General features: G+C 41.6%; 1 protein-coding gene and 1 pseudogene across 7 annotated transcripts in view; both read right to left on the bottom strand.

The window, feature by feature from the left end:
• The window catches only part of GRIA1 (glutamate ionotropic receptor AMPA type subunit 1), a 348,469-nt gene that overhangs the window by 178,323 nt on the left and 153,298 nt on the right, over nt 1-16,848 (bottom strand). The window lies entirely within an intron of this gene.
• LOC109562230 (N6-Methyl-AMP deaminase-like) lies at nt 6,601-7,505 on the bottom strand (annotated as a pseudogene).

The following is a 16,848-nucleotide window of genomic DNA, read 5'->3' as shown; positions in this document are numbered from 1 at the left end:
TTTTCTCCTTGTTGAGGTTTCAGATAATGTTTAAAATGTAAAATGGATCAGAGATAATTCTGCACTGGTCAGCAGGACTTGGGCAGAGAAATGTTTTGATTCCCGGTACTGTCAAATCTCTTTTCCCAATGTGAGATAAGGTAAATAAATCTTAAGGTGATAAGCTCCCCCATCATCTCTGGTGTAAATGCTTTGGGGGAGGAGGACCAGTGGGAAGCCAGTTCCTGATAACTGTAGGTGGGGGTTAGGGGAGCTCTATCAGCAGGCAGAGCCCTGAAGTGGGGGACCACTGAGGCTTACGCCCCAGTTGTTCAGATGCTGAAACCCAAGGCTGCCCATAACCGTAAAGTGAGCCTCTGATAACGGGGGCGGGGGTACACATGGGTTGTCCAAGTCATGATTACTGAGAGATGAATGTTCACAACTCCTGGGGAGAAGTGCCCAGGTGGCCAACAGCTCTGACCTGGGATTTTGGGGGAGATCATCTTCTCCTTTTGATCTCTATGTCCAGGGCACAAGTTCCTTCCAAAAATTGTTAATTTCAAGGATAAAAAGTGTTTTTATAACAGTTCAGTGTGAAGTTGAGACAGGGAGAAGTGAAAAAGAAGTTTTGCAAAGGAAATTCATCCAGAAGTCATTTCCCATGACTCTCGACTTGATGGTACCCATCAGATTTCCTCTGATTATTAGAAACAGTTGCTGCTGTTGTGTTGTTACTGTTGTTTCAATCCATACATTGGTTTAACAAATATATTGTGAAAACAGTATTTGATTACCCTTCAAAGAGCTCACCTACCATCTTCTCAACACCGTAAACCATGTGTGAAGCAAACTGGCACTAACTTAGTACCATCTTTGCCTTAAAGAGCCACGCTCTCAGTCCCTCTGACTGATAGTAACTTCTAAACTACTCTGCAGTTGAGCCATTAGGTATGTTGAATGCATACTTTTTGGGTGGCGTTTCTAAATTTAAGTTTCCCCTAGGCACGAGAGTCCCAACTTGACACGTTATGCGAACAGTGACATTTTCTATCATATCAACATCTGCCATGTTGATGGAAATAACAGAAGTAAAAAATGAAAGTGAATTGTCCTACAAACTTTGAAGCTTAGGTTCATAAGATTGTTTGTTATCGTTGTTTGTTTTTCACTGTTACACTTAATCAGCAGCTTCACTTTTTGAAGAAAACTTCATTCCCTTTCTTAATGAATGCTTCATCAGCTCATAACATCCTCAGCTGTCACTGACTACCTCCTAGTAACATATAATAGGTGCCCACTGATGCCACAGAGCTATAAGTTCCTTAAAGTCAGAGACAATCTTCCATGAATAAGAGACAGCTATGCAGGTCTGTCCCTCTTTGTGCTAAGTCCTGGAGGCAGTACCCTGCGGTGCAGGGTCAGCAAACGCATGCATGACACATACACTCCCCTATTCTGTACCCAAGGCAGACATCACTAATTGATTGTGGCATCCTTTCCTGCTGAGCCAGCCCAGGTCTCAGAGTCCTCATCACCAGCCTTCCTGGAAGCCATAATCAATTTATCAGGATTGACAGGCTTGATAAAACCTATTTTCCAGCCAAACTGTAGTGGTTAAAAGCAAGAACTCTGGAATTGGACTGACCTGAATTCAAATCCCAACACTACCTCTTGCTTGCAGAGTGTGACCTGGAGTACAGTTGTCCAAGTGCCCTAAATCTTAGTTTTCTCCGCTTTAAAATGACCAGTTCTCTCATCCTTTGGAAACCTAAATTTAGGCATTTCTTTCTCTGAGAAACCTCTGTTTGCATAAGACTGAGTGTAGCTGCCTCACTTAGACCTGTGAAAACACCCTCAACTTGCACTTCAAGATTTATGTTTATTTATTTTTGACTGTTCTAGGTCTTTCCTGCTTCGTGGGCTTTCTCTAGTTTCCGAGCAGGGTCTTTTCTCTAGTTGCAGTGTGCAGGCTTCTTCTCATTGTGGTGGCTTCTCTTGTCGCGGAGCACCGGCTCTAGGCACATGGGCTCAGTAGTTGCGATTCCTGGGCTCTAGAGCACTGGCTCAGTAGTTGTGGCACACGGGCTTAGTTGCTCCACAGTATATGGGGTCTTCCCAGACCAGGGGTCAAACCTGTGTTTCCTGCATTAGCAGGCAGATTCTTTACACTAGACCACCAGGGGAGCCCTGAACATGCCCCGTCGTGTTCTGCCCTTTAGTGAGCTGTGCTAGATCCTCTTCCAGGTTACTGGAACTCTCATTCTCTTTCGACTTCCCATAACCAACACAGTAGCCCAGGAGGTCTGTCCTGGGATAATCACTTATGACAGTGGTTCTCAAACTTGAGCTTGTAGTGTATCAGAATTCCCTGGACAGCATGTTAAAATGCAGACTGAACAGCCCACCCCTAGAATTTCTGATTCAGTAGGTCAAGGGTGGGGCTTGAGAATTTGCATTTCTAACATGATCCTGAGTAATGCTCATGATGCTGACTCTGGACCATTCTTTAAGAACCCCTGCCTCATGGAATAAAGGAGATTTTAAAAAACGATGAAATACTGTTGTCTAGGGAAGAAACTTAAGTTCTATTTATCAGCTCCCAGATTGGTGATGATCTCCATCTGAACCCTGCAAGCTGTATTCGCAACTGATTCTCATTAAAGTCAAGGAAATTTACACATAAGTATCAGATGTAAGACCTTGCTGAAGGATGAAAAAGCAGGGCTTCTAAATTTTGCTGATGGAGCTCACAATCTTCCCTCTTTCTCAGTTGACAACTAGTGAAACGACTTGATACTTTAATATCTCACAGTTAATGTCATACTTTTGCAGGAAACTTTATATTTTCAGGAGTATTCTCATCCATATTATCACATTTGGTTTTATAATAACTGTTTACAAGAGGAGAGATAGGGAATTAACATCTCTTTGAGTGACAAGGCAGAATAAGCCAGGATCCAGAGTCCTCGATTCTTTGCCAGGTCTGTTTCCATGACATTGCATAATCTTTGGTGCAAGTGTAAATTCTGTCTTTGAAGTCCCTTCATGTACCAAACCTTAATTTATTTCAGTTTGTTACAGATGCTTGAGCTAGAAGATATCACAAGGAGATCTACTGATCAGAAGGTTCTAAAGCATTTGGAGATACGGATTCCATTGAGACCTTAGGAAAGCTTTGGACTCTTTTCAAAAACATTACCAATATATAAATATATGGTACAGTTTACATACAGTTTCAGGTTGTACAAGGACCTTTTAAAGTTGAGGGCCACCATATTTCATGACTGTCAGAGGCGCTGTTCCTAGAGAATTAAATGTGGTACTGTAATGTCCACCCACAAACCATGGAAGATGAACAGAGGCCAAATAGTCACTGTTTTGGTCAATTGGCTGGTTGTGGTTTTTAACAGATGAGTAAACTGAGTGGTTATTTTTCAGGTACCACAGTCAAACAAAGGCAGAACTAGAATGAAAACTAGGATTTCAGAAGGTGATGAGGTACTGTGGAGGAGGACTGGCTTCAGAGTCAGGGAAGATTTCAATTTCAGCTTATATTGGGTTGGCCAAAAAGGTCACTTGGGTTTTTCCATAAGCTCCCTGAGTGAACTTTTTGGCCAATCCAATATTATTTACAAGCTGTAAGACCTTACTTACCTTCGTCAAGGTTTCACGTCCCCATTTTACAAATAGGAATCAAAAAATCAAACAATGTTTAAAAACTGTATTCTGATAGAGTGTGTGCATGCTGTCACTTCAGTTGTATCTGACTCTTTACCCCGTGATCTGTAGCCCACCAGGCTCCTTTGTCTTTGGGATTCTCCAGGCAAGAATACCAGTGTGGGTTGCTGTGCCCTCCTCCAGGGGATCTTCCTGATCTGGGGATTGAACCCGTGTCTCTTGCATTGCAGGTGGATTCTTTACCACCGAACCACCGGGGCATCAGCCCCATTCTGATAGGGTGCTTTTAGCATAAGGATTAAATGAAACAAAATGTGTCAAATGCTAACATATGTTGTGGCATTCAGTAAGCATGAATTCCCGTCTCCAAGGCTGTTTTCTCAGCTCAAGTTCAAGTGTAACAATTGCATAAACTTTCCTTTCTTTCAGGACAGGTAGATACTACCTCAGGTTGACCAGAGGCTGTATATCCTCAGGTCATCTGGGTCATATAAACCTATGTATGATGTCATTACTTATGACTGTGCTCAGGTGACCTGACATTCTTCTACATCCTTGTACCATTGACCCGTGTAGAATCTCAAGGATGTTTGTCCCCCATCTAACCATGGATGCAAAATGAGAAAAGAAAGTCTTAACAAAGGGGAAAAAAGCCTAGACTACTGTAGCGTCTATCTCTTCTAACATTTTTCAGTGCTTATTTCAGGATGTGCAAAATTCATTCTTCCCACTGCAAAGCAACTGCATTATACTTCCTAAACTACAGAGGATAATGATTTTCATGCTAATTTTTAATTCCATGTTTGCATCTAATTCACATTTAAAGTTCAGCAAAATTTATAGGTCACTTCACTGTGTACTTTTTCTTGTGTCTTACACATTGGAAAACAGGATCCTTGTTTTAGCTTGTTATCATACCCTAGAATGCCAGAAAAGACAGAACCTATAGAGGTTTGATCTAACTCCCTTATATGAAAGGCAAGGGGTGGAGGCTGGGGGGGCAGGGGAATGTTGTCCTCAAGTCACACAGGTGACAGCTGCAGAATCTACACTTGAGTTTATGTTTCCTGAATCCAGATTCTTCATTCCACCATGGTTTTCCTGACCTGCCTCAGATGTTAAGATGCTTGAAAGGCCAAGAAATTGTATAATATTTTCCTACGCCTAATTTCCTCCTACTCTCACTTCTTTTTTCCTAAAAGAAATTTGATGGGCATTGGGATAAAAACACACATTCCTTTTTCCATTTTAAATAAGTGGATGGTCCTAGTTTTTCCTTTTGCTTTTATAAGGCTCGCATTACCTCACTCTGCCTCCGACCCTCCGTTACGTATGGGCAGCAGTTCGTTTTACTCCCCAGTACCATGGGCTCTGTCATTGCCTGAACACCTCTCTTGTCTCTCAATAAACACAGAGCCCATCTTCTTGGACATCTTGGAGTTCCTCTGTAGAGAAGCTCTTTCCCCAGGGAAAATGCCCTAATCAGCCTTTAGAAATGACTAGTATCTTTAGACTCTTCAACTCTAAATGACCAGTGTGATGGAATAAAATAACCAAAGTGTTCCAATGACTGGAGTACAAGGCTGAGTTTTGGGGTTCCCAATCTATCCCAAGACATTACTCTCATTTTGTCTAATGACCCGAAGGTACCATGGCCCTAACCCCATGGAATCATGGAGGAAATAAGCAACTGCAATGAGACACTTCCTTTTATTAAACAGTTAAGAGGGAAAACAGTTTAAGCCAAACTCCTTTTCTGACCACAGTCCTTTCAAGCTATTAAGACCTGCCCTTGGCCTGAGTGAGGTCATAGCTGTGTGTTATCTAAGTCTGCACACAGAGACAGATGCTTGAACTTTATGAGGTCATTATTCTGAAATGCCTCCATAATTAGCATCGTCAGGAAATGGCATCTTCGAGAAAGTAGTAAACCGATCTATCTTGTAAGTAGCTAAATAATTTCACATATTTTGAAAACCTCCTAATAGGTTCTATGCATGTCCCAGCTTTCATAAAAAGAGCCAATTAAAGGATCACTTATACCAGCACACCCACTCTCCCGTAATCCTAGGCATAAGGACCAAGTCCCATCTTTTCACATTTCTGTTTGGGCAGCCTTTGGAAAAGACTAGGTGGTTAGACATAGAGCTGGTATCACTCTTCTAGATGAAAAGATGTCTAATGACACATCACTCTTCTCCAGAAAGAATAAGAGACGGCAGCCCACATTCCCAGGGGATCATTTCCTGAGAACAAAATGGCAGTCACTGTGCCTCAGCTGTGTGTTTACTGGAAAAGACACACGCATTGGGCTCCTATGTTGGGCTCTTCATTTTGACATTCAGCTCTTTAAAACAAGAATGGAGCATGGTTTCACCAGCCCTCTTACTTTCTGAGCATTTGATTCCTCAGTTCAGAGGAGTCTCTCTCTCTCAGCATGAGATACCTGTAGCCTTTTTTGCCGACGCCTCGAGTCATCTTTATACCTGAGGGCAGGACATTTCTTCACGTCTCTTCATTTCCTCAGAAGGGCACTTCTGCATAAAATGCCTACTCTCCCAATTTTGCCTAATAATAATGCTGGAAGACAAGTAGCAACAGCAGCAGCAGTGACCATGACAAACATTTGAACACTTACAAAGGACAGAGCGCTCAGATGAGTTCCTAATGTACTGCTTCATTTTGACTTCCCAGCAGTAATTTTTGTCATCTCAACCGTATAGATGTAAAAATTGGGGCTCAGAGAGGATAACTTTCCTAGGTTAACATAGTCCAAACCTCCAGACAGGAATCTTAATAACCACTTTACCCCCAACTCTACTTTAAATCATTTTTTTTTCTAAATGACATATATATTCTTAAAACAGTACTTCTCTCCATATGAACTGCAACCTGGGGGTGGGGCAAGAGGAACAGAGCGTTGCTGTGGGAACTGAAGCCCTAAGCTTTACCCAGTGGTATCTAGCGATGCCTTACAAAGTCCACTGGATCCAGGGATCTTCCCTCAGGGAAACTGAGAAATGTCCCATGACTAATTCTATCAGGAGGCAGATCCAGGAATACATAAGTTTCTTTCTTATTTCTTCCCCTCCTTTCCCTTCCCTAATTTCCTTTCCTTTCCTTCTTCTTCCCCCCCTTCATTGATTGCTTGCTTCCTTCCATCCATCCATCCATCCATCTATCCATCCATCCATCCTTCCTTCAGTTTTTTGCTTTGGGATCTCTGTAAAATGTAATGGCAAATGAAGATATGTTTTATCAGGTTCTAAAAAAGTTCCAAGGAATATTGTTTGTCCTACCATAGGGTTTCCACTGAGGTCAAACCCAAGAACTGTGTCCTCAGTAGAAAGGAAGAACTCTTCAGGAAGCTTAACAGTCTCCTCGGCTACTGAAGGGCCACCTCTTCTGTGGATTGCTGTCAAATACCTAACATCAGTGTCTCTGTTCTCTTTTTTCAGACTGTTTTATAGTATCAAGTACAAATTCCACGTAAGTCTTTTCAGTCATTCCGTAGTTTCTTTTCTGGGTGTGTTCCTTTGTTTCAGGCACTTGACACCATCATCTGTGAATTCTTTAATAACATCTTTTGTGGCCATGAACATCTCTTCAGTAGCAAGCTGATGAATACTTTGAAACTTTTGGAGACATTCCTCCAAAGTTCTTTTCTTTCCCTTGTTAATCATAGTCATCTAGTCATGGATTTTAAGACCTGGTTTATTGTGTACTAATTTCCTCATGGCATTAGAACTAATGGATCCACTCAGATGAAAATGAAGTTCCATTTTAGGTAATTCCAAGGGAAAGATTGTCTTCCAGGGCTGTTGTTTGTCTTCCGCCTCCATCATGACTTAGCAGGATGGTCTTTCTCACAACACTGTTATTCTTGGTATAAAGAGTATGATGTATTGGTTTGGCCAAAATGTTCATCCTGGTTTTTTTTTTTATAAGATGTTATGGAAAAATCTGAGCAAACTTTTTGGCCAATCCAGTATTTCAGTTCAATAAGTTTTGTGGTCTTGAATTTCCTTCAGATTGCTTTACTTCCATTCATTTTGATAAGATTAAGTGTATCAGACCATCTGACCTTCTTGCTGAGAAATCTGTATGCAGGTCAGGAAGCAACAGTTAGAACTGGACATGGAACAACAGACTGGTTCCAAATTGGGAAAGAAGTATGTCAAGGCTGTATATTGTCACCCTGCTTATTTAACTTATATGCAGAGTACATCATGAGAAATGCTGGGCTGGAGGAAGCACAAGCTGGAATCAAGATTGCCGGGAGAAGTATCAATAACCTCAGATATGCAGATGACACCACCCTTATGGCAGAAAGTGAAGAGTTACTAAAAAGCCTCTTGATGAAAGTGAAAGAGGAGAGTGAAAAAGTTGACTTAAAAGTCAACATTCAGAAAACTAAGATCATGGCATCTGGTCCCATCACTTCATAGCAAATAGATGGGGAAACAATGGAAACAGTGAGAGACTTTATTTTTTTGGGCCCCCAAATCATTGCAGATGTTAGTGACTGCAGCCATGAAATTAAAAGACCCTTGCTCCTTGGAAGAAAAGCTATGACAACATGTACAACCTAGACAGCATACTAAAAAGCAGAGACATTACTTTGCCAATAAAGGTCCATCTAGTCAGAGCTATTGTTTTTCCAGTAGTCATGTATGGATGTGAGAGATGGACTATAAAGAAAGCTGAGCACTGAAGAATTGATGCTTTTGAACTGTGGTGCTGGAGAAGACTCTTGAGAGTCCCTTGGACTGCAAGGAGATCCAACCAGTCCATCCTAAAGGAAATCAGTCCTGAATATTCATTGGAAGGACTGATGTTGAAGCTGAAACGCCAAGACTTTGGCCACCTGATGCAAAGAACTAACTCATTGGAAAAGACCCTGGTGCTAGGAAAGATTGAAGGCAGGAGGAGAAGGGGATGACAGAGGATGAGATGGCTGGATGATATCACCAACTCAATGAACATGAGTCTGAGTAAACTCTGGGAGTTGGTGATGGACAGGGAGGTCTGGTGTGCTGCAGTCCATGGGGTTGCAAGGAGTTGGACATGACTGAGTGACTGAACTGAACTGAACTGCAGTGTACATGCAGCTCTGGGCTCAGCTTCATCACCATGATAGACTTCCACTCTTGATTCTCTCCTGATCTTGACCTTGTGGCCCCCAGCATAGGGCAGGGGCAGTACTGAGCACCAGTGACAGCAGCGCCCTAGCATGAGTTCCCAGGTCACGAACAGGTACATGCAGAATGTCTTCACCATGTTGACATTGCCAGGACCACATTGCACACCACTCATCTGCTGAGGTCACTAGGTCCACACATGTGCAGTGCAGCACTGCGTGAGCATCTCACCCAACTTCTCAGCAGTTCTTTACTTGGAGTTTGAATTAGCACCCTAAAATGTATTCCTTCCTTTGAATTCTGTGATAGTTTGGTTGGATCCATATGCGGCACTTTCTACCCAAAATTCATTTATTCTGTAAATATTTAGGAAATGACACACTATAGGTCAGGCACTGTACTAGCCCTGAAAGGATAAAACACTTTCCTGGAAAAACTCAAAGAATAGTGGGTGGGGAACACATGAGATTAGAATGTGGGATGAGAAGTATTAAAATGAAGGGTCGTGAAGGAGGGCAGAGCTAACCTGATCTTACAGTGTTTGAGAAGGCTACCAGGAAGGGGAGTCACTGAATCTGTCCTACACAACAAATAGGGTTGTGGCAGGGGAAGAATGGAGTATCTCAGATCCAGGTCAGCAGCATATGTAGACCTGGAGAGGCTGAGTGGTGTTTCTTGTGGTGCTGTCTCTGTCTCTGCCCCCACCTTCTAATGCTGCAAACACTGGTACTCCCAACATGCCTCTCACCCATAGGTGGTGACCTGGAAATAATGGGATAAATGCATTTGGCATAGTTGATACCAGAGTCAAATGGAGCTGAGTTCAAATCCTGGTGCCACAAGTTCCTTGCTTTGTGATTGTGATCAAGGAATTGGCATCTCTAAACCTCAGTGTCTACATCTACAAATGGAGTCTAGTACTAATGCCATTATCCTAAGGGTGTTAGAAGTGTGAAAATGACATAATATGTAAAGGGACATAGTACAGCATATAGACAAAGCACACCCCCAAGATGGTGACTTTTACTCATAGTGGTGGTGGTTATGAGGTCCACCTAGATTAGGACATCTCCATGGAAAGGAATCTGACTTATTTTTCTTTGTGAGCCTTACTGTGCCTTGACTGCATAAACTTAATAACAGGTGCTCAGTGAGGACACGCTGATGGATTTGTGGATGTACCTTTTCCATTAACTCATTAAATAAATATTACTGAGCACTTACTATGTGCCAGGCGATGCTCCACATGCTGTGGCTGCATCAGCGAACAAGGCACTCAGCTGGAGCTTTCATCCTAAATAGAATTCTGACCAGCACTCTCATAAAATTGATGGTTGCTTATACTTCATAAACACGTTTGAAAAATATGAGAATCGTTGGTGATAATAACTATAAATCCACTTCATGTTTCTAGAGAATGTAATTCCTTATCCTAAGTCCTCTTCAATAGTTCAGTGTTTCTCTACCTGCCACTAGGTCCTGCTTGAATCTAAAAGGATGATTTCCATTTCACTCCACAATCTACAACACAAGGTCCCTCCCATAGTCATTACCAGCAACAGACCAATTTGTTAATTTCTTCTTTCTCTTTTTATTGCATTCTGCTAGTTCTTGAGAGGAGAAGGCAATGGCAACCCACTCCAGTACTCTTGCCTGGAAAATCCCATGGACGGAGGAGCCTGGTGGGCTGCAGTCCATGGGGTCACTAAGAGTCAGACACGACTCAGTGACTTCACTTTCACTTTTCACTTTCATGCATTAGAGAAGGAAATGGCAATCCACTCCTGTGTTCTTGCCTGGAGAATCCCAGGGACGGGGGAGCCTGGTGGGCTGCCATCTATGGGGTCGCACAGAGTTGGACACGACTGAAACGACTTAGCAGCAGTTCTTGAGAAGCCCTCTGTTTGCATAGAAAGAGGAGTGGATTATCAATCAAGCAATTTAAGTTTTAACCTCAGTTTTGCTGCTAATCAATTTGGATAAATTTTTCATTTACTCTTTCAATGAATATTAATGGAACACTTCATAAAGACACAGCATGGCCTGGATAAGTGTTCAGGCTTTGGAGTCAGAATTGCCTGGATTAGAAACTAGCTCTGTTACTTTCTAGCTGTGTAATAATGGGTGGGTGACTTTACCACTCAGTCTTGTTACCTGCAAAATGGGGATAATAATCATACCCTCTTCATAGGATAGTTGTAAGTATTAACTGAGTTAATACATATAAAAGTCTTAGACCAATGTTTCTGAAACTTGCAAGGTCCCAGTAAATGTTAGACACTATTACTTTCATGTTTTTAATAAGGCAGTAAAGTGACTGATCTGAGACATATTTGATCACATTTAGATGTTACACCATGTATACATTCAACAAAAGAAACAGAATGAATAGGTTTTAATTAAGATAACAAAATAAACCATATATCCTTTGGCTGTCTAGCAAAACATAGATAATCACAAGTAAATATTTTAATAAGCAATAGTTATTCATTTGATAGGAATATGAATAGCTCAGCCATGATCCTTACTGTAAAAATTCACTGGATTTTTTTTAATGTTTTTTTTAAATTTTGGTAAAAGTCATATAAAACATACGATTTTAACAATATTTAACTGTATATCTCAGTGGCACTAAATACATTCACGCCGCTGTGCAACTCTCACCATCATTCATCTCCCAAATTTTTCACCTTCCTAAACTGAAACTCTGTCCCTGTTAGTCACCAAGTCCTCATTGCTCCCCTCACCCCTGACCCCTGACATCTGCCAGTAAGTATACTTTCTGACTCTATGAATAATTTGACTGTTCTAGGCACCTTCTAAAAGTGGAATCAAGCAGTATTTGTCTGCACCTACAGTATGTTGGAATGCACTTTTAAGTGCATTTAATTATTGAATGCACTTTTAAGTTTCTTGTTACGATCTGTTGTTACTGTCAAGTGCTAGGCACTGTATATGGCACTGAAGAAGTAGAGTGGGGAAGGGACAAGACATGGTGTTCAGCCCCAGAGATCTTGCTTTCTAATAGGTGAAGAGACATTAAACAACTAAATATGTAGTTATAAATTTGATGAGTGCCAGGAAGGAAATGAACAGGGAACAGTGTGTGGTCTGAGTACCATTTGAGTTGAGATTTAAGGAATAAATAGAATGTAGAGTGGTGAAGAAGAGGTGTGTGCTCAGGTGTGAAAGACTGTCCAGGAAGAAAGAAAAGTATGTGAAAAGGCCCTGAGGCAGGAACTGAAGGATCTGTGTGGTTACTGTGTGGAGACTGAGGTAGAGAAGTGGCTGATGCAGTATGGAGGGCCCGAGCCTGCAGTGCTGGGTGATGCCTGTCGAGCTTGAAAATTTTCCTAAAGGCAAAGAAAAACCACTGATGGCACATGGATTCCCTTCCAGCACACAGATTTCTCAAAACTAGTGAGAGGATTGTATAAGAAAGCTTCTCAAGCCTCTTTGACATTGAAGAATATGAGATTTTATAATTACTACTAAAAAAAGAGGCAGTTTCTGGGAAAAGTAGAAAGTAAAGAAGTGGGGAGGGAGGAGAGGGAAGAAGAAGACGGGGAGATAAGAAAAGAGCAAGTGACTAAAACTTCAGTGGAGACATGAAGTCTAGAAATGAACTGTTGAATATTCACCGCCGGTACAGACTCAGTACCTATTACATCTATGCGTGTGTAGGTGTGTTTGACTTATGCATGTATTTGTATAAGTTCACTGATTTGGCAGGAAACCAAACCAAGGGAGTCTTTCTGTGGAAGACAAGTAAGACTAATGAGCTGGAAATGCTGGGGAGGGGGAAAATGCTGTGTCAATCTTTTTGGTTAAATGCAAGATTGCTGGATCTACAGAAGCATCTGAAACAGCTCCGGGTGTTCAGGAATTGAAATGCTGGCCGCCACATGGTTCAGCAGCTCCTTTCAGGAGCTGCTCAGTGGAAATCAAACAGAATTGCATTAGGAGAGGAGTGGGTGAGAGAAGGGACTCTCTGGAACTGAAAATTTTATTGGGAAAGAGGAAAAGAAAAAGGAGTTTAGTCCAAAAGAAGAACTGGCTCCAAGAATTTGTAATTTGTTCCAGCCTTCAGGAGCCCAGAGGAGCTTGAACACTTTTGCCTTGATATTCAGACCTGCTGGTAAAAAGAGGCATGAAAAGCAGGGAAAATAAATAAGTGTTCTCTGAGCCCAAATTTTTCATTCCCAGCTGAGTAGGGGCAATATTTAAGGAGTTTTGAAGGGGAAACACACCAGTTCAACTCTGCAAATGCTTTATAATATTAATAATACCACCTCTGACTCTCAGCACTTGCCGTTAACTTGGGCTTGTATGGTTGGGTGTCTCATGCTTCTTGTAGCAAATGCTAGGAAGAATACTGATTTGAAGTACCTCAGCGCAATGGGAAGGCAAAGGAGCCCCATCTGGTTGATGAAAAATTCTTTTCCTGTAGGGAACTATCCACTAGCAATACGTCTTATTCTCTTAACTACTTCCTGGTTTGCCAGTGGTTCAATTAGCATATGCCTCATTTAATAACAGCAGCTGTCACTTAATGGATATTTACAATATGTTTTAGGTAACAAAAGCGCATTATCTTACTGAATCTTCATAATGTGTTATAAGACAGATTCTTGCATTCCCATTTTATGCATGAGGAAACAGGGGCTCAGAGAGGTTAAGGAATGTTGCTAGGATTGATACGCAGATCTGATTCTAAGCCATGTTCCTTCTGAGCCCATATTTTCATAAATATAAAGTGGAAGTGGTTAATAACAAGGCCTTTAAATTATCATGGTCCCAAAGCTCCCTGAGCAAGACTGCAGATTCAGCAAGTTCATTGGTACTTCTGTTACATATGCTTTTCTCACCATGGAACCATCTCTCCCCATCCATTCTCAGTGTGCCAATGCAGTCAGACATTTTTTCCTATCAGATCTTGTTCTGGGATCCTTCATCCCCACTAAGGGGACAGTAGATAATAGAAATCAACAGATAGTAATTCTTTACTTTCCTGCAGCTGGCATTCAGGGGCTTACACTCTCCCATTTCAGATCATCCCAAGGTCATTTAGAGGCAGATAAGATGTGCATTCTCCCAGGTTGCAAATGAGAAACTAGGACTCCTACGGAGAAAGTGAGTCAGCCAAGGCCACACAATGAGTTAAAAGCAGCATCATGATGACAGGCTCCCATTTGCGAAGTCCTGGTCTGTCACCTTTTCCAGCAAGGCACACGGCTGCAGTGAGCTGCAGACTCAGGGGCCAGGCAGGAAGCATAAAGGAACAAATGGGCAGGCGAGAGAACATTTTTCATCCTGCCAGTGGTCACTCAGCTTTAGCCAGAATTTTTCAAATGAGAAACAGGTCCAGATCTTTCCATTAAAAAAAAATTCTCCATAGATTATTTTTCTTTCTTTCTTTCTTTCTTTCAGCCACAGCATGACATGCAGGATCTTAGTTCCCCAACCAGGGATCAAGCCCAGGTCCCCTGCAGTGGGAGCGTGGAGTTTTAACCATGGGACTGTCAGGGAAGTCCCTCATTTTTTTAAAGAAAAGCTTTAAAGAGAATCTGGATTTTAATGTTCACTGTCATGATTTTGTACAAGCTGCCTCAAAGTTGATTTTAAATCTTTGTGAAAGCTGACTATCACACATCCATAAGCTAGAGTAACCAATAGGCAGTTTTCCACGTCTGCTTCACACTGAAGACATGAGAGTTTCAATATGGATGCAGAGATATCTGGCTAACAGACCTTTTCGCCATGGGAATCCCCATTCCACGGGAGATCCAAATCTCAATCAACAAACCCTGAGAACAGTGAAGATTTTGGTCAAGCAGAAACACTGCCAGGAAGGAGAAGATTATACCTGCAGTGTGATAGTCAACTTGTTCAGTCACCAAGTTGTCTGACGCTTTGTGACTCAATAGACTACAGCACACCAATAGACTATGGCACACCAATAGACTATGGCACACCAGGCCTCCCTGTCTCTCACCATCTCCTCGAACTCATGTCCATTGAGTCATGTCCATGTCCATTGGATGCCATCCAACCATCTCATCCCCTGTCACCCTCTTCTTCTCTGCCTGCAACCATTCCCAGCATCAGGGTCTTTTCCAATGAGTCAGCTCTTCACGTCAGGTGGCCAAAGTATTGGAATTTCAGCTTCAGCATCAGTCCTACCAATGAGTATTCAGGGTTGATTTCCTTTAGGACTGACTGGTTTGATTTCCTTTCAGTCCAAGGGACTCTCAAGAGTCTTCTCTAGCACCACAGTTTGAAAGCATCAATTCTTTGGCACTCTGCCTTCTTTATGGTCCAGCTCACATCTGTACATGACTACTGGAAAGACCATAGTCTTGTCTATATAGACCTTTGTTGGGAAAGTGATGTCTTTGCTTTTTAATACACTGTCTAGGTTTGTCATAACTTTCCTTCCAAGAAGCAAGCATCTTCTAATTTCATGGCTGCAGTTAACATCTGCAGTGATTTTTAGAGCTCAAGAAGAAATCTGTCACTTCTTTCACTTTTCCCCTTCTGTTTGCCATGAGTGATAGGACTGGGTGCCATGATCTTAGTTTTTTTTAGTATTGTTTGAAGCCCAGCTTTTTCACTCTCTTCTTTCACCCTTATCGAGAGGCTCTTTAGTTCCTCTTTGCTTTCTGCCATTAGACTGGTATCATCTGCATATCTGAGGCTATTGATATTTCTCCTGGTAGTCAACTAGCTCGGGAGAAAAAAAGAAAAAGTGTAGCATTTGCCAATTTTCATAATGTAAATATTCCCACCATAGCCAATAGCTACTATTAGTTGAGCAACCAGTTTGCAAAATTCATGAACATTTAATAGTTGGCTCCAGATATTTAATAATTGGTATACCAGAGTCCAGTGGTTCACTGGTGAGGTTTTTTTAAAAAAATCAATTTATTTTAATTGGAGGCTAATTACTTTACAATATTTTAGTGGTTTTTGCCATACATTGACATGAATCAGCCGTGGATGTACATGTGTCCCCCATCCTGAAGCCACCCGACCCCCCCCCCCACCCCCACCCCATCCCTCAGGGCTGTCCCAGTACACCAGCTTTGAGTGTGCTGTTCCATGCACTGAATGTGGACTGGTGATCTATTTCACATATGGTAATATACATGTTTCAGTGCTATTCTCTCAAATCATCCCAGCCCCATTTTCTCCCAGAGTCCAAAAGTCTGTTCTTTAGATCTGTGTCGTTTTTGCTGCCTTGCATAGAGGGTCATCGTTACCATCATTCTAAATTTCATATATATGCATTAATATACTGTATTGGTGTTTTTCTTTCTGACTTATTTCACTCTGTATAATAGGCTCATTTCACCCACCTCATTAGAATTGATTCAAATGTGTTCTTTTTAATAGCTGAGTAATATTCCGTTGTGTATACGTACCACAGCTTTCTTATCCATTCGTCTGCTGATGAACATCTAGATTGCTTCCATGTCCTAGCTATTGTAAACAGTACTGTGATGAACATTGGGGTACGTGTGTCTCTTTCAATTCTGGTTTTCTTGGTGTGTATGCCCAGCAGTGGGATTGCTGAGCCATATGGCAGCTCTATTTCCAGTTTTCTAAGGAATCTCCACACTGTTCTCCATAGTGGCTGTACTAGTTTGCATTCCTATCAACAGTGTAAGAGGTTTCCCTTTTCTCCACACCCTCTCCAGCATTTATTGTTTGTAGACTTTTTGATGGCATCCATTCTAACTGGCGTGAGATGGTACCTCATTGTGGTTTTGATTTGCATTTCTCTGATAATGAGTGATGTTAAGCATCTTTTCATGTGTTTGTTAGCCATCTGTATGTCTTCTCTGGAGAAATGTCTGTTTAGTTCTTTGGCCCATTTTTTGATTGGGTCGTTTATTTTTCTGGTATTGAGTTGCATGAGCTGCTTGTATATTTTTGAGATTAATTCTTTGTCAGTCGCTTCATTTGCTATTATTTTCTCCCACTTTGAAGGCTGTCTTTTCACCTTGCTTATAGTTTCCTTCATTATGCAAAAGCTTTTAAGTTT

This window comes from Bos indicus, chromosome 7 (assembly GCF_029378745.1).
Source record: "Bos indicus isolate NIAB-ARS_2022 breed Sahiwal x Tharparkar chromosome 7, NIAB-ARS_B.indTharparkar_mat_pri_1.0, whole genome shotgun sequence".
NCBI lineage: Eukaryota > Metazoa > Chordata > Mammalia > Artiodactyla > Bovidae > Bos > Bos indicus.
The sequence above is the reverse complement of the archived record's forward strand: the minus strand, read 5'-3'. Positions and strand labels throughout refer to the sequence as shown.